This window comes from Poecile atricapillus, chromosome 1 (genome assembly GCF_030490865.1).
Source record: "Poecile atricapillus isolate bPoeAtr1 chromosome 1, bPoeAtr1.hap1, whole genome shotgun sequence".
Lineage (NCBI taxonomy): Eukaryota > Metazoa > Chordata > Aves > Passeriformes > Paridae > Poecile > Poecile atricapillus.
This window is the reverse complement of record NC_081249.1, coordinates 121633907-121656602: the sequence shown is the minus strand read 5'-3', so window position 1 is coordinate 121656602 and position 22696 is coordinate 121633907. Positions and strand designations below refer to the sequence as shown.

Sequence of the window (22696 nt, the reverse complement as noted above, 5' to 3'; positions counted from 1 at the left end):
TGCTATGCTCAGCGAGATCAGTGTTTTCTCACTTACATTTCCTAAAATTCAAGTAATAAAAAAAAACCACCTCATTGCTCCCAAACTGTCAGACAGGATACTGAGCATCTGTTTTCCACTGCTTTTTCAAATTGAAAATGCACATTTGTTTGACTGCACACATATAGAAATTAAAATAATGATGTTTTTAAAATACGATACATTTATTTAACTTTTCACTCGGCCACGCCAACTGTACTTAGAATTGATTTATTTATTTACTCATAATATGCTTCAACTAAACCATTATTTAAGTTAGCTCTGTAGGAAGACCTATGAGACAATTCCAAGCTGCCTGTGCAGCAGTGAGAACTGATGGCTTTAGAGAATTTCCACACAAGGAACGTCCCGGCTCAGCAGCAACGCCACACATGACATCCCCCACCAGCAGAGACTCAGTTAACTCCTCTGTGCCGGGCTCTGCACTTACAGGACAAGCATTTCCTTCTCCTAACAGCTTCTCCAGGACGTGCCACGCTTCTTTGTGACACAAAGAACGTTGGTTTTACACAATCAGTACGTTTGAAAATCAAAACAGACAAGCAGACTTTTAAAGAGTGGGACAACTCACCTGTTTGCAACCCTTTGCAGGCTTTAATCGTTGGTGCAGGGCCAAGAGAACTCCTTGGATGTAAATCTTTGCTCCTGAGAGGCTGAAACCTTCTCTCTTAGAGACCCAAACAGGTCCACACAAAGGTGGGATGACATTTTGCAGGCATCTGTCAAGCAGAGAAGCTGTGCAAAGAAAAGAAGAAAAAGGGGAAAAAAAAACCAAACCAAAACCCCACCAAACAACCAAAAGAAAACGCATTCTTTTGACCCGACCGAAATACACAGCCTGTAACACAGCCTCGGCATCAGAACTAACTCTTAATGTCTATTATTTATATCTGACCTGGGTTAAGTCAAAGCAACTCCTGCATTTCTAGTGGCCACCATGAAGGGTGTATTTATAGGGAGACACCCCCGTGGAAGGCTCGGAAGCGCCGTGAGCACACCTGAGTAGCTCTGAAGTGCGCCTAACTAGCGGCACGGCCGCCGTGGTGTGCGCTGATTGCCTTATCTTCTCATTTATCACAGATGAGTTGGAACCAACCTTGCTGAAACCCACTTGCATTGTCCTGATAAAATTGCAAGATCTGTGGTTTGGGTTTTTTTTTTTTTCTGTTTGCCGTTAAGGGGCTGCCACACACCCGCGACATTGTAAAGGGTAACGTTCGTAAAACAGAATAAACGCTCCTGTAAGCGGTTTTAGTGTAACCTTCTCATTGCCACCGCCTAAAAAAGCGACTTCTGACAAATAAAACTGCTCAGTGGAGCTGGTTAATAACGAGGAAGGTCAAATGAAAAGAGAAATAAAATTGATTTGTGGCAATGCTCTCAACAAGATCTTTTCCTTGCTGCTCTTAGATTTCAAATCGCTGCGAAGGTTGGAAGGATTCCCTCGAAGGGGCCTAATGGAAATAAAGGAATAAGGATAAATAATAAATAAGGAATTATTATTTTGGCATTACAAAGGTGGGTGTGCTCTGCACACATTTCTGGGTAAAATCCGGGGGCCTTTCTTCTACAACAAAATAAAATTACATTGAGGGAAGGGAAGGGAAGGGAAGGGAAGGGAAGGGAAGGGAAGGGAAGGGAAGGGAAGGGAAGGGAAGGGAAGGGAAGGGAAGGGAAGGGAAGGGAAGGGAAGGGAAGGGAAGGGAAGGGAAGGGAAGGGAAGGGAAGGGAAGGGAAGGGAAGGGAAGGGAAGGGAAGGGAAGGGAAGGGAAGGGAAGGGAAGGGAAGGGAAGGGAAGGGAAGGGAAGGGAAGGGAAGGGAAGGGAAGGGAAGGGAAGGGAAGGGAAGGGAAGGGAAGGGAAGGGAAGGGAAGGGAAGGGAAGGGAAGGGAAGGGAAGGGAAGGGAAGGGAAGGGAAGGGAAGGGAAGGGAAGGGAAGGGAAGGGAAGGACCAAAATCTGGCTTTACAAGCAATATGAAATATAATAAAATAAAATGAAATAAAATAAAATAAAATAAAATAAAATTAAATTAAATTAAATTAAATTAAATTAATCTGTATAAAATGCAAACAAAATTATATACATCATTTCCCCACCTAGTCAATCTGTGGTCATAGATTCACATTATATCAGTATAAATGGTGGATTTCCTAGGTACATAAAGACTGACAAAGAAGTGCTGATTTTGTCAGAGGAAATACCAAAGGAGGTGAATTACTCTTTCCATATTTTATTAAAATAGGAGATATGCTCCATTTGGGTACAGCAAATATTAAGCCTCCGTAGCTGTTCACTCAGCTGTGAGAACAGGGTCTGAATCAAGGCCTCAGTTATGAAACTTTCATATGCAACTTCCTTAATAACTGGAGACTTTAAACAGACAAAGAAGGAGCATCTCATATGGTTAAGTCTATCTTCAAAGATAAATAAATAGGTAATTATGCAACAGACTGCGTTTTGCCTCTGCTAAAGTCAGTGTATTTTAGGAATTATTTAAGCACATGCTTAAGCAAAACTGTGTTGGTTTTTTTTGTGAAAGGTATTACTTTTTAAAAAAATCATGTTAAAGTCCAGGTCTTCTGACCTCCACAATTTCATGATAAAATTTTCAGCTAGTCAGTAATTGTTTGTATTCTCACATAAGCACTCCTGAGAGCTTCCATACAGTACACTTCTCTTTCATCTAAAGGGAGACCAGACTTCACAAAATAAAACAGAGGATTCACTGAGCAAGTTAATATGCATGTTGACTTAGTTTTATGATTATCCTAATGATAATCCTAATCTCTTATGATTACTCTAAAGAGTAAACCTGCTCTTATGAAGTATCCTAAATACTGCAAGATATTTTGAAAATACTTCATAAAGCAAAGACCCCAAACCTGAACACATACAACAGACTATTAAATACTTGCTTTTAAAACCTGATTTCTCAAGATATGGCCATGCAATTGAACATGAGCAAAAATTATCTCAAATTGACAAGAACTGAATTAATTTCCAGACTATTCTAATAGTAATGCACTTCTTATCATGGGAGTCAGACATTAAATTAAGTAGATTAGGTGAGATAATGAATGAGATTTGACCAGGAACACTGGTAGGGGTGAATTTACTCCAGTGAGCAGAACCAGAATTAAATCTATGTTTCATGTTGTGTGATATTGTGTGATGAGGAGTGGTCATAGTCTTACTTAGTTCAAACAAAATAAAAGGATGTAAATCTGATCCTAGTGATGTCTTTGGAAGGTTTACAAATAACTGAAGTGAATATGTGGTTTTTATTCAGTGCTTTTTAACTTAGTTACCGTAGGATAAACTTCACAGGAAATGAAGATCAAGACAAATAATGCTGATTTTCGGAGTGTGTGAGTAGACTGAAACATAGCTGTGAAAAAATGTTTGTACACTGGCATTGAATGTTATATCTGAAACACCAGTTGTAATACTTACAATAATTTAGTTTTACCACAGATTTTTTTTTTTTTCCCACAAATAATTATCAGTATAATGCATCAGTGTTGATCCACTTTGTCTGAAGGTAGTGACCTTCAGGACCAGAGAGGGAGAGTTCCCAGATTTTCTGGAGTAGTTTGGATTTTAAAGATCTAAAGATTCCTTTTCAGACACACCTAGCACCCAAATTACTCAGCAACACTGAGAATCAGACCCAACTAATTTTCCATAAGCAATAACCATTTCCATAAACATCAGCTGACTTTATCCATAATGTTATTTACTTCATTCCACACTCAACCTTATTGTTTCCAGATTTACAGTCTCAAAGTGCTTGTATTCTTTCTTTTTTTTTCCCCTCCTTCTTTTGACCTCCTTTTTAATAATCAAAATATCAATGGTATTAAGTTATTAAGCATTCATTTAAGTACAAAAATATGTGGCTAGAAAGTTGAAGGAATAAAGGTAGAACACCAGAGCAGTCACTTCAGAGGAGGATACTTTCAGTGAAATATTCCATAATTTTATTCTGTGTGGTGATTCCAGATGATACTCAAGATAAAAAAGCCCTTGAGATAAAAAAAAAAAATTAAAAATCACAGTTGTTCAAAAATTCTCCCTAGTTTAGGAACATTTATGTTGTTCTTGGTTGGAACTGATGTAGGTATGCAAGAATAGTTTCAAATGAACAGCTGCCTACTTCCAGACTCACATTTTGGTGACTTAGCTAAAAGAAGGGAGGTGTTAGTCTGAACCTCTTAAAAACTGAAAGAGCATCAGCAATGACTTCACCAAATGTCTCCCAACTCCACAGGAGTGCTTTGGTACTGTGGTTTTACACAAAACAATCTACAAAGCAAGGTGAAAAGAGGAAATTTCCAAAAGATTTACAGATATATTGTGAAGTGTTACGCAGTCCATTCCAGCTGATCAAACATTACAAACCCTGAGTTATGAGGCAGGAGTAGGAAGGACAATAAAAGTGTTGACCACAGCAAAAGAAGGTAAATCTCACCCTTGGAGGAAAGTGCATGGGCTGACTTTCAGGAACAACTCATCCTGATGTGTCTCTCAGGAGGTTAGAGAGGAAAGGAAGGCAGCCTTAAGCTATGGAAAACACTTTAAATTATAGGCAATTTTCTTTAGAACTTTTATGTAGAATTTAAAATACTGCATTAGAACCAAACTGCTTCTTTTTTTTTTTTTAATTTCTCCCATTGCAGCAGTCTCATCTGCTAGAGAGTCAGTGATGGATAAAAGGAGAGTACCCAAGGAACTTTGCTCCTCAGCTAAGCTGAACAGTGTAAACACCTTTATTGTTTTTATTCTCCCCCTTATTGATTTTTTGACTTCAAATCACATGACAAACATCGAATTTCCTTGAAGAAAATAATTGTTTTACAGTGTAATTTTACACGCTTCTGAAGAAAAGAGATGTGAAATTTTCCCTAAAACAAAACCCAGGGATTTTAAATTGATGAAGAAAATAGCATGATGCCACTGTGGCAAATGGAAGAGAAAAAACTGGATTTTATTTTGTCTTGTCTTTAAACTTGCTGAAAATTATGAGTGTAATCTTTCTCAAATTGAGTGACAGAAAGGATGAAATCCACTAAGGTATCCACAAAAAGTAAGCAGGATGCTTGTAAAAGAATGGGAAAATCACCCTCTGGCAATTTGCAATCAACACCAGTGGACTGCAAAAAACTGAAAAGCAAATCCCCCAAAATTCAGTTTCTTAACTTTTTTCTTACTCTAGACTTATGACCTTATTGGAGCACAGACATCCTTTTTTATTATATCATTTATTTTAATCATTATCTGTTATACTATGCCGAGTTCTTTTCTCCATCAATTTCTCTTAGCAAATAAGGTACCAAATGGCAAAAATACATATATTTTTAAGCAAATAACAGCATCAGAACAACCAGAAATAAATCATCAGCATTTTTTTCCATTGGAGGAAACAAAGGTATTTCAATATGACCAAAATATTAAAAATTCCTTATATACTTTCTAGTGATGAGGCTTTTTTCCTGAAGGTCCTTGGGTACTTGTGTATATATATATATATAAAATTTATATATATTATAAATATATATATATTTAGATTGATATATATATATATTTAGATTGATATCTATATCTAATCTATATCTATGAATATATATCACTGAGGGCATAAGATTGAGTTAGTGCTCACAGTGCTCCACATTTTTAATTTTTAACAACCATGATGCAGTTCCTTGTCCAGGGCAACTGGCATACACTGTCCAAAATTGTAATTTTCGTAGAAATTGTAGATTCAGGGAAACTGAATGAGGGGGAACATGCATTTTCTTCTGTTGCTTAAATTACATCAGGGTGTTTTTACTCAAAGAAGAACTAATCTAACAGCTGCTGTGTACTTTTGTTTATATGCTATACGTCAAATCCTATTGTCCCCAAGGTACTTATGAGAGATGCTTTAGCAGTCATTTTCTTAAATACTGATGCCTATCCGAATTTGGATTTTTCCACCATTGAACAGAATGACAAGAACACGATTGCTGTACTTAAAGCAATCTTTCACAGCTGCTTCGTTTTTCCAGTGATCCCATTAAATTGACGGCATATGCCTGTGGGGTCTGCAGCGTTACAATTCTGCTGAACAAGATGTTGATTGCAAACTGCAAATTTGTACAACACAACTTAGTGGTTTTGGTTTTGTTTTTGTTTTTTTGGTTGTTTTATTTTTGTGTGTGGGAACCACTCCTCTGGTCGTCCTTCAGTTTGTTTTTTACCTCAGCAAAATCTAATTTAAAACCTTCTCCGTGGCTGTGCCCTTTACTGAACACCTGGTTGTGTTAATTGTTTAGAAGTGCAAACTCTAACCCTCGGTGGTTAGCAGGCATGAAAACCTATGAGGTCTCCTCAGTTCCTAAAATGAGCATGAGTCATGTCTTTCCTGAGCTGAAGGAAGTAGCTGTGCATTAAATATGCTGGCACATCTTCTGCTCGAGCAAGTGGACCGAAATGGTGTGAATTGTTAATGCCTTGCTGCTTTGGTTCACGGCTTGTGATTGATCATTTGTAACTATATCTACTCCTTGTTCCATGAAATCAAGTATGGAGTAATGGGTTCATCAGATTTTTGGGTTAAATTGAGAGTGAAGAGGTACTGTGTGTGGAAATAAGAGTTGCCATGTTCGGGGCTGGCCTTGTAACAGCATGGAATCTAAAGGCGATATTCAAAACCACTTCACTCATCATACGCTTACTGATTCTGAATAGGGTCCATTTGCAGGGGACATTTGGTAGTTTTCCAACACACTTTATGCCTCTTTCTTCACTTCTACCACCCTGCACATCTTTTTTTTTCTCCTTTTTTTTTTTTTTTTTTTTTTTTTTTTTAGCTAGAATAGCTTATAACAGGACAGAATAGAAAATTAATAGATTTAAGTAACTTGGCTTGGACTGAAATGACTGTCCTGCTCATTAATGATGCTACCTAAATTTTGTCATTTGCAGGACACAGGCTAAAAGAACTCAGCAAAGTTTTACTCACTAGGAAGAATTACAATCTTGTATTTTGTAGAAACTTATTTTTCCAGGCAGAAAAAGAGAGCTGCACAGCCTTTATTTTTAACTCCTCAATCCTTTCACGTGCAGGAATGACACACAATTCCAGACATTACAACACAGCTGGTGACTGCAAACAGCAGTGCGTGGGGCCACAGCAAATCCAAGCCAACAGCAACCAGAAGTGACAAGTTGTGATGGCCTGCAGGAGAGGAATCACGTACAGCATCTCCACAGAACCAGAAAGGTAATGGATGTCAAACTTGCTGCGATGCTCACACGGCTCTGATCGTGCACCAGAAGCCTCCCTACGCTCACTGTGCTGCCTCAGCTCCTCTAGGTAAATTCCACCAGCTCAGAATAAAACACAGCAAAGTGCTTCCCTGTTTTAAAACAATCTCTAGAAGTGATTTAATTCCATGTGAATGTTCAGCTAGGAATGAATGAACGGCTCTGGTCACGTGAAACTTATATCTAGGCTTTCCATCTGCTCTTCAATTCAGAGACAAAACTGAAACGTGGACAAATTGAAGACCAAAAGAGAAATATGGAGTAACAACAGGCTACTTTTGCTCCTCATTTAGGAGTAAAGAGAGAAATGGAAGGGAATTTAATGCAAATGCAGCGGAAAGGAGTGCACTGCATGTATATTTGTGACAATTATAACTTCATTAAGACAGAGAGATACAGCAGTTTAGTTTCATTTCATCCCATCTGGGCCACACAAGATTCTCCATCTCTCTTCTTTGTTTAATATTTATCTTGATGAATGCAAGCACAGCACAAAGCGATAGCAATCTAATCCATGCACAAGTTTTGCCATTAAGAGTTTTGGGGAAGCTTCAACCCATGAAATGCTGGAAAAGCAGAGGAAGCCATCACAAATGAAGAAGCTGCATTTTTCAAACTCATTTTGAAAATGTCCCAACTTTTTCCCCCTTTTCTCCTTCTGCCTTTATGTGAGCACCTTGCTGAGGTCACATTTCTATTTCCAAGTATGAAATCAGGCTCTTTTTTTAAGTATTTGGACTTATGATGACTTTTTTGGCTCATAATTGTTATTGGGAAACTTTCCCACACTTATACAAGGAGCTGTGCCACAACTGGAAGATGCTTATCAAGTCAAGAAAGTCTTTTATTAAAAACTTATAATTTTCCTGGGTATTTGCATTTTTAAATGCTGACCCACCTCCAGATACTCATCTCTGTTTTCAAAACATTCAGTGCTGACTCATGCACAGAAATCTGTACAAATGCAATTGCAGCAGCCAGGAAGTGAGAGGCCAAGAAGGCTTTCTCAGCCCCACTATGCTTAAAATTCTTGAAAACAGATAATTCTGCTATACCTTACTGCAGCTCACCTGCTGACTCCACAGGGTCACAGAATGGCTGAGGCTGGGAGGGATTTCCAGAGGTTTTTCCAGTTTGAATCCCTGCTCCAAGAAGGGTCAAGCAAGACCATTGGTCAGGGTTTTCTGCAGTGTATTTTGAATGTCTCCAAGCATGAGACTCCAAAACATCTTTGGACAAAATTCAGCATTAGAACAACTCACTGTAAACTTTTTTTTCTTTTTTCTTTTTTCTGCTGAAGCAGAATTTTCCACACTTCAGTTTTTGTCCATTGCTTCTTATCCACCCATTGAATTCTACAGGGAAAAATAAGAATTCATGTTCACTACTCCCTGCCACCCCAGCCTGTACTTGTGGGTTGGATTATGGATATCCAGCTGCAGCCCTTGGCATTTCCCTTTGTTGAACTTTATGGGATTCCTCCCCTCCTATTTATGCATTCCTTCTCCAGCATTTATTCAAATATGCAGAAGTTCCTTAAGATAAGAACAATACATATTGCCTAGCTCAGTACATGTTTAACTTAAGGAGAAGCTACTGCAGAAAATTTTTCTTCACGACTCTGACCTCATGTATATGAATTTCATTCAGGCAAAAGGATCACTCCTAGTGAACTACAGTTCAAAAAACCTAAACTACCTATGAAGGGGTGTATTTATATATATCTCAAAACAAAAAACCCCAGATACTATTCTGAAAAATTACAAAAAGGCAGAGGTGGTGTTTTCTGTTCAACCAGATACATGGACTGCCAGACAGGAGAAAGAAGAAAGTTTGATGTAATGAATTTTTTTTTTTTTTTTTTTTGTATTTTAATTTACTGAGTCAAGGAAAAGTGCACTATAATGGAACTTGATGCAGTTTCAGAGTTCTACTGGTTACAACCCATGATGTCAGCAGCTACATATTTGCCATGTTAATTCAAACTTTTTAAAAAAATATATTTTAAATATTTTTCCTGCTCAGAATGTGCTTTTTTACTGCTTTATAAGCAGTATAAGGTAGGCACATTCAGTATAAATCCAATAGATTCTGCTGTGCTTTCCAATGGAGAATTTTACAGGTGAGTAGAACTGAGTATTTAGTTTTATTTAGGGATCAAATTTTAATGAAATTATTTAATGTATAATATATTATAATATATAATATAGGTAATAATACAGTCTAACAGTAGTAATCTATAATATCTATATATCTATAGATATATAGATATATAGATATATAGATATGTATCTATAGAGATATATAGATAGATATATATAAATATCTATACTAATACATATATTCTGTATATAATACAGAATTTTAAAATGATATTGAAGAGAAAAATATTTTCATCACATGGAGCAGGAAGGCAATGAACATATCAGTGGGTTCTTTTTACAATACTGACAGTTCAGTTTCTCCTCAGACAGTTTGGGGGAATATTTAGCTGAGGATGTCATTCTCTTCTTAAAATAATTTTTTAATGAGCATTCCATACATTTCTTTTAATAACCAAGAACATATTCATTTAATATCTTGGATCTGAAAGTAGCTGTAAACTTTGAAATAGCAAGAAAATGCTCATAATAAAGGCAGCCATCTCTCTTCCTAAAAAGTGGCCAGGGAATGTTATCTGGCTTATGAGGACAGTCAAAAAGCCTTGGAAAACTCTACCCATAGCTGAACTGAAACCTGCTTTGCTTCTCTGAAAGTGGTTAGGACTAGAAGAGAAAAAAGCAGACAGCTTCCAAAGACATTTCCTGAGGTGCAAAACCTAAGCAATAAAAGACTCCTGTTATTGATTGACAAATCCTCCATCTTCCACATATATTTCTTCCATGATAGGAGGATTATTTACAGACACAGGCAGTTCTAAAGTCTGAAAATCTTGAATTTATTTATTTAAAATCTTGTTCCGAAAATTTTTGATGCCAAAAAGGGATATATTCATGAATAAGGGAAAAACAGTCATAGGGATATATTTTTAAATGCCTAATTAAGTTCATAGTACAAGGATATAGGTATTTGCTAAAAATAACCATTAAGGAAAGCTCAGAGAAATAATTGTTAGCCTTCTTAAACAGAGTTGGAATGATGTTTTATAGACCATATAAAGGGGTGGAAGAGAGAAACTCTGTGTGTGTTATTCCATAGAAACTTAAGAAAAATCTTTCATACTAAAGCAATATCTACAAAAGGCAATCAATCCCTGAAAATCAATTAAAACTATGCAAATATTAAAATGCTAGAGTAACATAAAGCAGTAGCTTTAATCACAAGTTTATTTACTGATTATTTGTCACTTTTAGTTCAAATTAAGGGTACCAACCCACACAAATTATTTTTAAATAGAATCTGGATTCACTTTTCAGTTTAAGTCCTCAATGTAGTAAACAGAATACCTGTCCTACAAACTCTGCTTTACCACCTATGCTATTGCAAATTTTTTCTCCACATACCTTGCATTAGTATCTCACTGGAGAAGATTCATCCTCAGTGTGCAATCATCTGAAACCTTTAAAAAAAGGAAAGGTGTTACCACAAATTATTAAAACCTAGTTCTTTAACAACCTTAAGAAAATCAAAAAAGCCATAGAAACAGCTCTAAACACTGACAAAGAAAACATTTACCACTAAGACAACAAATACCTGTCAAAGCAATGTTCACTCTACATAAAATGCAGAATTTCAGCAAGGACTCTACACATTTTCAAATTCAGCATTCTAGAGATGCAAATTGATTAGAAATGCAAGAAATTGCACATTCCAAGTAATCTTGGGGGGTGAGGAGGAGCAGGGGATGTGAAGGTAATTGCAGGTGTAGCAAAATGTTTTGTGTATTTTACCAAATGAAATAATATGCACTCAAAAGAAGAACTTTAAATGCTTGTGGAAAACGAATTTAAATCTCAGATGTTGTACACATACATGCAGCAGAAAGATCTTCTTCAAAAGACTTTATAAGCAAGACATAAAAATAAAACTGATATCAAATCTAACTGTTTAGCCAAGCAGAAAGATGACTTGTGCTAAATGTTTTTATGTGTAGTCATTGACCATAGATGATGATGATGGTAGAAAACCAATATAATGTAGCAGTGTCTTAGAACTTTGTGACTTCAGCAAGAAACTCCTGAGCAGTGGGAGTTTGAATTTCACATTTGAATTTCACTGGGTTCTGCAGAGAGAGAGGGGGTTTGCTTTTCCCTACTATTTTTATCTGGCAGTATATTTTGACTAGAGAATTTGAATAAAATGACATGCTAAACTCTAGGAAGGCCACAATTGCTTAGCTGCTGATTCCCATTAAACACCCAACTGCATTGATTATTATTAGTTTAAATGTTTCATCCTAATAGCTTTTAATAAAAAGTTATTTTTAACTTTCAACTTGGCTGGAAAAGACAGAAACTCACCTTCAGAAAACTTCAGTATAGCACATCCCCAACATAATAATGTTTTGGCCCATTGTACACTCTCACAACAGGGAACACCACAGTAAAATTCTAAATTATGTTTACTGTCCATGCCCACATTGTTCTGCTTTTTTCTAGTCATGCATCACAGCTATTGTTTTAGGGAGAATCCTCCCACCCCTGAGATTTCATGCTGAACCAGGTTTTCAGATTGAACAACATAAACTCATATAGCTCAGTCAATTTAAAACTTGCATTTCTTGATAGCATTCTTTTAAATACTATTTTCTTGCTACACTTGCTTTGAAATAATTGATTATTGAATATTTGGCTTACTTCCCTCCAGCTTGAGCAGAAATCATAATACTTGAGAATATATACAATAGCTGTTTTATATTGTGCAATAGTATTCAGCCAATGCAAAATTATGAAGGAGATGAATCATCACTATAGGAGTTCTGTGATTAAAGCAGAAACTGTCACTGAAGTGATGCTGCTGAAATTACCTGTCATTCTTTGAAAGAAAGCCTAAGAAAGATAGTGTACAAGTTACTTTTTGATGACAGAAATGGCAATACTTTGACCAGGAGAAATTCATTGTTCACGGAGCTGTTGAAAAGAAGAGGCAAGAGGAAAATACTAATGATGTTATTCAGCCAACATTCCTCTTTCAGGTCAGGCAGGGGAATATCCTAAGCTGTCTTTTTGAAGGTGCTCATAGAAAACACAGAGAAGAAAAATTTTTACAAATCTTGTTAATTTTTAAAGGAGAAAACCTTTACAAAAATTCCATGCTCAGTAAGACATGTTCAGTTGTGAAAAATGCATCTCCTGCCACAGTAGAATACACATTCCACAACTGACACTGCACACCAAACTTAGGAGAGATGCTGCCTGTCCAAAGAGAATTTAAAACAAGACAAAGAGAATACACCATCAACAAAATTTTGTGGGGTTCTTTCCTTTTTTTTTTCAATTTTAACTTCAATTTTAATTTCAATGTGTTGTAGTTACAATATCTTCAATGCTGTTCTAACACTCACAGTCATGGAACTCTTTTGAAGGTGCAGCATATCACCTAAGCTAAAATTCCATATACTCCCCTCCATTTGCCCATTTCTGCACAAATTTGGCATATTTAGGCCCAAATGCCATGTTTCAGAGCCAGTTTTAACTCAGACTCCCTTTCTTTGCAAGAGAGAATAGAAGATAGGAAAACATGCAAATATATTACAATTTCTGACAATGGGGACAAAGTCCTCCAAGAGTTGTAGTTTCCAATCCTTTACAACTAAAGGTTCCTTAATTTTCTAGGCAGTTGCCCAACTGAAAATGACTATTTAAAATAGATTTGGAAGCATCAGGTTCAAGTTTAAACTGAACAGTATTTTAGAAATTTCCTGGACTTTGTTGAGACAGAAAAAATGTTTCATACACGTATTTTCACATATAAAACTATTAAAAAAAAAAAATCACCACATGTCTTGTCTCTTCTTTCAAATTTTGTAAACATACTTAACATTCAGTTTTAACTGCATAAGGATAGGCATTTTCAGCATGAGAATTCCTTCAATTAATTCTGAATCTTCTTTGCTATAGATCAGTTTCTGATTGCTGTGTGGTGGATGTGGAGTTGACTAAGTAGAGATGGGAAGAAAACTGGTAAATCTGTTTTTTTGAAAACTGAGACAGAGAGAACAATTGTTCAGTGCATCTTTTTCCCCATTCCTTCAGTGACACAGATTTAGCACAAGTGAAGTGAGAATGCCATCCCTTTTTTCAGGGTTTCAGAACACAGAGAATCAAACACCTTTCAGTCATGCCTCAGACTTCCCTGCCAAGCTACCACCAGATTTGATGGACTCACACACCTCTGCATAGCTGGACCACTTTTTCATGGCTGGGTAAAAGTCTGAAAAGAAATATTTAGGGATGACAGAGAAATGAACTCACTTTTCACACGGTAGCAACAATGAGTGTTTGCTTATTATACATTGAAATCCCCCATGTTTTAATAGTTTCTTTTAAATCATGCTGAATCAATGACACTGCCAAGGGAAGGAATAATGTCTCAAAGAACAAATAATAAAATTTAATTTATAATAAATATATAAAATAATAAAATTTTCAAATAATATTTGTATTCAAGGGAAAAGAAAATGCTCTGCTTCTGGTATGCTGGTGATTTGACTGCACCATAACTGGTGTTGTTCCAGATCAGGGCAGTGTGCTAGGAAATTATCAACATATACTGACTTTATTCTTCCACTTTTCATTAGACATCCACTTCAAGACAGGATATTGGATTATGTGAAAGTCCAGTCTGATACAGCATTGTGGTTTTTATGGAAATCTTGCTTTGTTTTTAATTTACAGGCAAGAAATAATTTTTCTTTTTAAATTACTTGACTGGATGAAATGCCATTTTGAAAATTTAGCAATATTTCTGTTTTATAATTACTATTGCATTAATACCTGTGACACCAATTTGCAGTTTATTTTAAATGTGCTGAGTTTTTGTTGTGGTTTAACCCCAGCTGGCAGCCCAGCCCCAGGCAGCTGCTCACTGGAACCCCAGCAGTGGAACAGGGGAGAAAATGGGAAGGGTTGAAGCCAGAAGATTCATGGGTTAAGGACATTTTAATAGGGAAATCAAAAGCCACAGGCACAGAAGGAAAGGAAAAAAATTGAATGAATTCCCTGCTTCCCAAGGGCAGGCAGGAGTTCAGCCTTCTCCAGGAGAGCAGGGCCCCATCACAGGTGAGGTTTGGGAAGACAAACACCACCACCCCAAATGTCCCCCTTTTCCTCCTCCTTCCCCACAGTTTCTGTGACATCCCCTGCTCTGGAATGTCCCTTTGGTCACTTGGGGTCACCTGTCCTGACTGTGTCCCCTCCCACCCTCCCAGGCACCCCCAGCTCCCTCTCCAGAGTGGCTTTACAAAAAGCAGAGAAGGCCCTGGCTGTGTGCAACAACAAAAACATCTCTGTGTTATCAACCCTGTGTCCAGCACAAACCCAAACACAGCCCCACTGCAAAGAAAATTAACTCTAGCCCAGCCCAAACCAGCACACCTCACATATAAACACCCAACTGCCCTTGCCCCCAGTTCTCCTTCCTCTCACAAAGCACTACAGACATGCTGGAATTTTCCCACCAGTTTTTGTCTTGCAGACTCATTTGCTTCTTTCCACTCCCTTGCAACCTCTTTTCTTGTGCTGTGTGCAGTAGATCAGTCTCCAGAAACCACTCCAGATTAAAATTGGTGACCTCAGCTGGTTTATTTTTGGCATAGATCATCTTCCCTGTGTGGCTCACTGAATGATGGAGCAGAATCCTTGCACTGGCCAAGTCCTACAGTGACAGAGCACAAGTGGAAACTTCTTTTAGCAACAGCACTTGAATAAACTGGTTTGGAATACACTCAAAACTACTCTCAGTCACTTTTGCCTTGTCACTGTTGGGCATCCACAGCTCCCTGGCCAGTCAGCCCTTACAGACAGCCCATATATCTATGAAGAATCATGAATATCAGTTCAATAATTAATGTTCTAGGTCAAGACATCTCTGTGGAAAAAAAACATCCCAAATATTAATTTATATTAATATTATTAATTATAATCTTATAATCTTACAATCTTATTAATTGATGTTGTGATGTTCAGAATTACTGCTGAACTTTTTTTGCTCCAGTGTACAGACAAGCTTGGTCTGTGTGGTTTGATTTTCCTCATCATACTGAAGGAATTGTGAATATTCTAGTTAGACAAGAGGTTCTAAGAACATTTACTGCTGAAGAGTTATTCTTCACATTTGAATGCAATATTTTTATATTAGCACCAATATGGACAGCAATACAATTAATTTTATATTACAAAATATGGGATGATCTCTATCAAAGAGAAAACTAACAGATAAATGACTTTCCATTAACTGTGCCAGCTGTACTTATACAGTTTTCCTGGGTAATATTGCAGTGAAAACTATAGTGAATAAATAGACCAGTTCATTTGGAAGGGACCTACAATGATTGTATTGTCCTAGAATCTTAAAAAAAAAAACCAACACAAACCTGGATAACATAATTCAGAGGGGGGCTGAACACTGAATATTCCAGGCATTCAAAATTCCTTATGTGTCGTGCAAATCTTTGCAAAGGATTCCGTGTTGTTAATCAACTCTAGGTTTGAAAAGCAGTTAAAATTTATTTTTTAAAACTTGTTTCAAGCATATCACAGAATATTAATAATAGACATGAGGTATTATAAAGCATATATGTCATACTTGTTTTGGGATAAATACTCTGGCCCTTCTATACTTACCTGAAAACAAAGACAGCATGTAAATTCTGCAAAAACCTCCTGAAGTGCCTAGCAAGTTAAATGCTTTATAGAGGAAAAAAAATATTATTTTATATAGAAGAACTTCAGGAAATGGTTATAGTGTCATATCTTCTAAGACAAGCATTTTAACTACATCATATTTATAATATCCAACCAAATCAAAATTGACTATACTTGTAAACACATATAAACCTCGCCTCAGGTAATCTTAGAAATTATTTTCCTCGGCTATAAATCCTCAGATTACATGTTATTAATTAGCACACACAGAGTTAGGAGAAGAAATAGGCATTATTAGAAGCAAAGTGGCCACTAGGCAAAGACAAGCAGGTTAAATAGCAAAGGGATTTCAGAAAAGAGGGAGTAAGGAAGTGAAATTTCCCTTCCATCACCTGAACATACATAAACCCCGGCTTTATTGAATACCAAGGCTTTATAATTTAAAGGATTCTTTTTCTTTCTTTACTTAAATCACACCCTATAACTATACAAAAGCAATGCAGCCCCAGTAAAAATGAATGTATTTTCGAGATCATTGATTCAAATATGCTAATAACCAGAGGTTACCTTTTCAATTTGATTTTGTGGAGCAGTATTCTCATACTTATTGTGCCCTGTACAGTTCTTAAACACTAAAATTCTAACAGAGGTATTCTCAGTAATTTTCTACATGCACAGGACAATGACAGGTTTGGTTCTTCTTTTGCTTGACAGCACTATGAGGAACCAGGCCATTCAATATCCAAGATACTTTCCTCATCAATGACAGATGATCAGAAAGGAAAAGAAAAATAAATCCCTAAAAAAGTAAGGTGAATATTTGGTTTCAAAACTGAAAACAAACACATCATTCTCCCCTTTCTCTACTGCCTTAAAAATACACACAACTGGCCTGTCTCCACTTAGATGCTGGTATTTTCTGAAATACTACCACCAGCTTCCTACTAACCGTGACATAAGCTGGAGCAAGCTGTCTGCAGTGATAGCCTGCATAAATCATCGCTCCTGAAGGGAACAGATGTTCAGGGTATGAAAGAGTAATACCACAATTTAGTCATAATTAAAATTCACCTTAGCATGCCTCTATCAGCGAGCAGAGAGGAGCATTTCACTTCTCACCTGCAAAAATGAAATGCCTCTCATTTCTTCTGCTTCAGAAAAATTAAGTCTGAACCTTTTGTACGTTGTTTGAGTTCCACATGTGACACCACATTGTATAAATGATATTTTTATTTCAATTCAACTGTTAGTTTTCTTCATTTTCCAAACACTAGAAAATGTCCTTAAATGGTGTACTGCCACTGCAGAAAATAAACTTAAAATTAAACCTTAAAAGGAGATTGTTACATATTGCATGCCGATGTGTAATCAGTATCCAGCTACAAATCAAAACTGTGCCAATAAACAATCATTGGACTGATAACAATCCAGTCTGAGCTGGATATATTTAAAAACTTAGGGCCTTTAAAAATTATTCAGTAATCTAAGATCGCTAAAATCAGTGGGAGTTAGAGGATTAACTCAGGAAAAATTTGATCCTTAGCCTTGTAACTGCCATTAATGTTAATGGAATGTGTCTATACACATAATTTTGAAAATGTAAGCTTCACACTGCTGTTATTACAGTTGGATTACATTAGATGCTTGACAGTTCTTTTGAAAAATTGGTTTCAATTCACAGGTCTTTATATCATGAGGCTACATTATTATAAAATATAAAGGATGTGTTGATTCTGTTAATAAATGTCTCTAAATCCACCAAAGTAAAAATGGCTGAGCTTTTCATAGCACTTCAAAATCCTAAGACCAAAAAATTAATCTTCTAATCAGCATTGATATTAGAAATCAATTTCAAAAAAAAAACAAACCCTGTCATTAAACCATGGTTTAGTTTCCCAGTTAAATATCTTTAGTGACTGTCCATGGATTAGATCCTCAGTGAATGTAAATTAGGAAACTTTATTGAATTCAGTAGAGCTACTGTAACTTATCAGGGCTGAGAATGTGAATTCATAAATCATTAATCCACTAAGGCTTTTGTAACCAAACTTACTTTGCAACAGCAAAGAGAATTTCAAATTTGCACTTGAACAGCTGTGGTTTGTTTTCTTCCATGGGGATGTATCTACACTAGTTCAAGCAAAGACTGCAAGTTTTAGGTGAGGAACCCAATGCTTCCACTTAATGAACTTTGATTCATATCACAGAGCAGTTTCAAAGCATGCAAACTGATACCATTTGGATGAAATCAAAGCAATGGATGCTATCCAAAGCCCTTTCGTAAGTCCAAAGTACAGACCAGAGATAGTTCTGAGCATTGTCTTTTAAAATGTGTATAGTGTGGATGTTAAGATCCTCTCTATTAACAAGTGCTTCCTTCCACACATCTCTTTTCCTGGCACTGGACAGCTTGGTAACACAGGTGAAGTTCCATTTTTCTGCTCTCTTCTCCAGAGCCCTTCCTGCCCCTTGTAGAATTTATGATTTTTGCCTTATCTCCACTTTTTAAACAGCACAATTGTGCCCTTGCAGTTGTCAGGAAGTTATTCTATGGTGGCTGTGGAATTTGGCGTGTGCACTTGGTGTGGACTTGTTAAAATCTTCTGCTAAGAACCTAAACATTGCCACTGCCACTGATTCCAGCATCAAGTGACTTTGCTGACACTGGCTGTGCTGAGGAGTCTCAGGCTTTTCAGAACTGCAAGGTAGGGTACAGATGGGTGAAGATCATCCATTTACCTGCCACAGCTAAATGGGACAATGTTTGATCAGGAAATGCAGAAGTGACATGAACAATTCCATGTATTTCCCAGTCCTTAGCATTAAATAATTGGGAAAAGTTTGTTATTATTGATTTATTATTCATTGAGAAAGCATGTGGGTTCTAGTAAATAAATTTTGGAATTTATTTTCTGAAAATAAATATCCCTGAAAAACTGTAGGGGATCTCACTGAAGAGCTTGAAATAATCTCCTCTCTACAAGGACAACATGGGTAAGAACCACTCACTCATACATTGAAGTTCCTTTTACTTCATGAACAAGTTTTTGAGGACATTTTTCTTATGGGCATTGCTTATGTAAATAACCCCCATTTGTGTGAAAAGAATAACTTGTTTGACTGTATGAGACACCCTGTCCACTCAGCATTTAGGATGGCTTGACTGACTCTTGGTCCTGCCCTCAGTACAGGTTTCAAATCATTTGAGACTGCAGCAATGAGGGTGACATATTTCAGAATTCGCATGAACAACACATCTTGAATCACACCTTCCTGTGACTTGTCCATGAATTCCACTTCTGACCATAAGAAAACAGCGATCTTGTCATAATGAGGCAGTTGCAAGATCAATTTAATTAATGTCTACTAACACTGGAAAATAGATTTCAAAATCTCAACAGCAGGGAGTAAAAAGATGAACTGAGTGTCATCTGTAAGTTTTTGAATTAGCATGTTTCCAGAGAAGTTTCAGAATGTGCTTAAGCCTGGGAGGAGGGAGCTCTAACTTGCATTCCCAAATCTAGTCTAAGTCTGTACCATGATCTAGTTTGGTGGAGTATTAATTTATTTAGTAATTAGATAGATGTTAAGTGTTATTTGCCATATAAGCAAGTATTACAAGTGGTTTGCCACACAAGAGGAAAAGGGTGTTCTCAGTTTAGCTGTGCCACACCAAGTAAAGGTGGTTTGGTTTCCTCCTGAGCAGCGTGGTACTGGGAAAAGAAGCGGCAGCTGATTCAGATTATAATGAAAGATGACATAAGGTGAAACTTAAGAGATGGTTTGGCGTTGAATTATAAGAGCCAGTAGATGCCTAAAGGCAAATTTAGGGAGATTACAGCTGCCTGAACCAAAGAATGTGATAAAGAAAAATTTTGTCCATCCTTTAAGGTCATGCTCACAGCATCCCTCAAGGCTGGCTGGAGAACTGTTCTGAAGGTCAAGCTTGTCTGTATTCCACAGGATAAGCCTGCTAGCAGGATTCAAACACAACAGGAATCACCCCTCCAGGAATCTGCTTGGGTAAAAATGTGAAGCACGACTTTTCTTCCCAGCCTTGAATGAACAAGATGTCAGTGAGGTTGATATGTGCACGGGAGGCACTACATGGTAATGAACAAACTTCTGCCACTTCAGAGTGGCACAGAGATAAAATCAGGTACCTGAGTGCCTTTGCCTTCCCTATTTTCAAAGGTAAATTACTCTTAACCACCTGAAATTGTCGGTAAATTGACACGTCTGTGCATCATGATCCTGTCTGGTTTGATAATTCAGCAGCTGCCAGTCTTCTGGGGTTCACAAAGCAGGAACTTCCAAAGCAAAATTCCTTCAATAATATACACTAAATGCAGATACAGTAAATGCAGAGACACGAAATTCAGAGACAAACAGTGATAGCACTAATGTCATCACAAAGTAAAACAAACATCAGCATTTAAATTAAAAAATTACTTGAAGAGTCATGCTAAAGTCTCATCTATAGAGTGACCAAGTGTTTACATTTCCTGGGTAGAGGGGGTTCCGATTCTATAACCTTCTCATGCTGAGTCAGTTCCATATTTCACTTTTCCCAGGATAGTGTCCACAGTTTCCAGGCTGCACTGATATCTCTGTCCTGCTGCTATTGGCCTGTACAGCAATGAAAAATTATCAGGGGAAGAAAGAAAGAAAGAAAGATCAGCCATGAGAATCTGACTTTACAGACCACTGACAGTAAAAAAATTATTTGGAACTGGGGTGAGGATTTTATATCCCCAGGCTTACATGATGCCCAAACAAGGTGTTTAAGCAGAGGCATCAAATGAGATTTGATGTCTTTTTATGACAAGGATAAGTAGTAGAAATAGAGCAAAAATGGACAATGGAAAGTAGAAGATTTCCAGGGTTTATAGGGAAAAAGGACATCCTATGAATAACAATTACAATAAAAGAAAACAACAGGGAAGTTGTTTGGCATGTACATCCTTCTTGCATTTGTCACTCAGATCATCTACAAGGACCCACCACCATTACTTCAACACAAGTAGATTTTATTCACGGTCAGACTTGCCTCTGAAGTTATCCCTCTCTGAGATTTGATGAGGTGACCTGCAGAGGTTCTTTCCAAGGCAAATTATTCTGTGATCCTCAGTAATCTGTCACTGTGTAGCAGACAGCTGTACAAGCTACTACCAACTCTAAAGTACCTTAATTTGATAACCACTGAGTGCTTGATACTTCAAATTCACCAATTGTAGCCTAATTTTTAGCCACTTATTTTTCAGAAATGTTTATGCCAGAATTTGCAACAATTTTCAAAAATTTAATTATATTCTTGGTATTATACTCAGTGTTAGATGCTGAAGTTATTCAAACAAGATCAGCAACACTAGTCAATAATTTGGTACTGAAAGTGAAGATTAACTCAGCAAACTGACACTACACACACGTGTGGGTAAACAGAATAACCCAAATGGAAGCAACCCCTACCTAAATACACAGTGACACTGTTACTGCTGCTTAAAGCAGCTGTAGAGCTCTGATCAGATAAAGACAGCTCAAATTCACATGCTAAAAAATAAATTTCCTCCATCAAAAGAGTTCTTAATGACAGGATGACTTGGAGGGTCACTGTTAGGAATGAAGAGTGGCACTTGTAGAATAACAATATAAATTCTCAGAACCCTAAAATCCTCCTCATTTGGCTTTCCCCAAGTCCCTGTCTGAGGAATACACTGATCATGTCTGAGGAATACACTGATCATGTCTGAGGAATACACTGATCATGACCTGAGCCCAGATTTGCATCTCCTGTCACACTGAACTGATTTCAAAGTTTGGTTTTCTTATTCTCCTGACACCTCCACCCTTTCATTAACAATTCCTTTATGCTGTTGTTGCTTAAACAAGATTTACAGACATTTAAGAAACTTTCTTCAACAATAAAAAGCAATAAACCAATAAGATTAAAGGGACTAGCATATGGCATTGCAAATACATTGATATTGTATATATTACATTGTGCCTATGTACTCATCTTGCTTCAACTTCTTTCTCTTTCCTCACCTTCACAGAAATAAACACAAAACACTGCCACGAGCAAATTTCAAAGCTCCATGAAACCAAAACTTACTGTCTGGAAAAATACATTTTCATCTATGAAAGAGAGGACATCATTTTCTCAGTTCCCACTTTTTAGGAATTTGAAAAAATGAGCAACACATTTTAAAGGATACAGAACAGTAACAGAGACATGAATCTGAAATATATCTTATGTAGCAATAGAAGTGTTTTTATAATAAATATGCAACTCCCTGATATATCTCTATGAAATTGGAAGGATCAAGTTTCCTAAAATTTAAACTCTAGTAGTAAGAACAGATAATGTTCCTTTCAGTTATGCTCTCTGTTCAAATTCCAGATGCCTCTCTATTTGGGAAACACATTATGCCCAGGTCACATTCCTGTGTTTAACTAAGTTTACAGTCACTCCCTTTTCTTTAAATACTTGAGAGTTTTTGTTTCTGCATGTTCTGAAGTGCCATCATTTATTGCCACAGGCACA

At 36.9% G+C, this 22696-nt stretch overlaps 1 long non-coding RNA gene across 1 annotated transcript; it reads right to left on the bottom strand.

The window, feature by feature from the left end:
- Positions 1 to 4223: 4223 nt before the first annotated feature.
- On the bottom strand, positions 4224 to 10907 carry LOC131574746 (uncharacterized). The gene is made up of 3 exons (XR_009276568.1): positions 10852 to 10907; positions 8419 to 8577; positions 4224 to 4345 (listed from the first exon to the last, which is right to left on the bottom strand). It is a non-coding gene; the product is annotated as an uncharacterized LOC131574746 (long non-coding RNA).
- Between the last annotated feature and the right edge of the window lie 11789 nt (positions 10908 to 22696).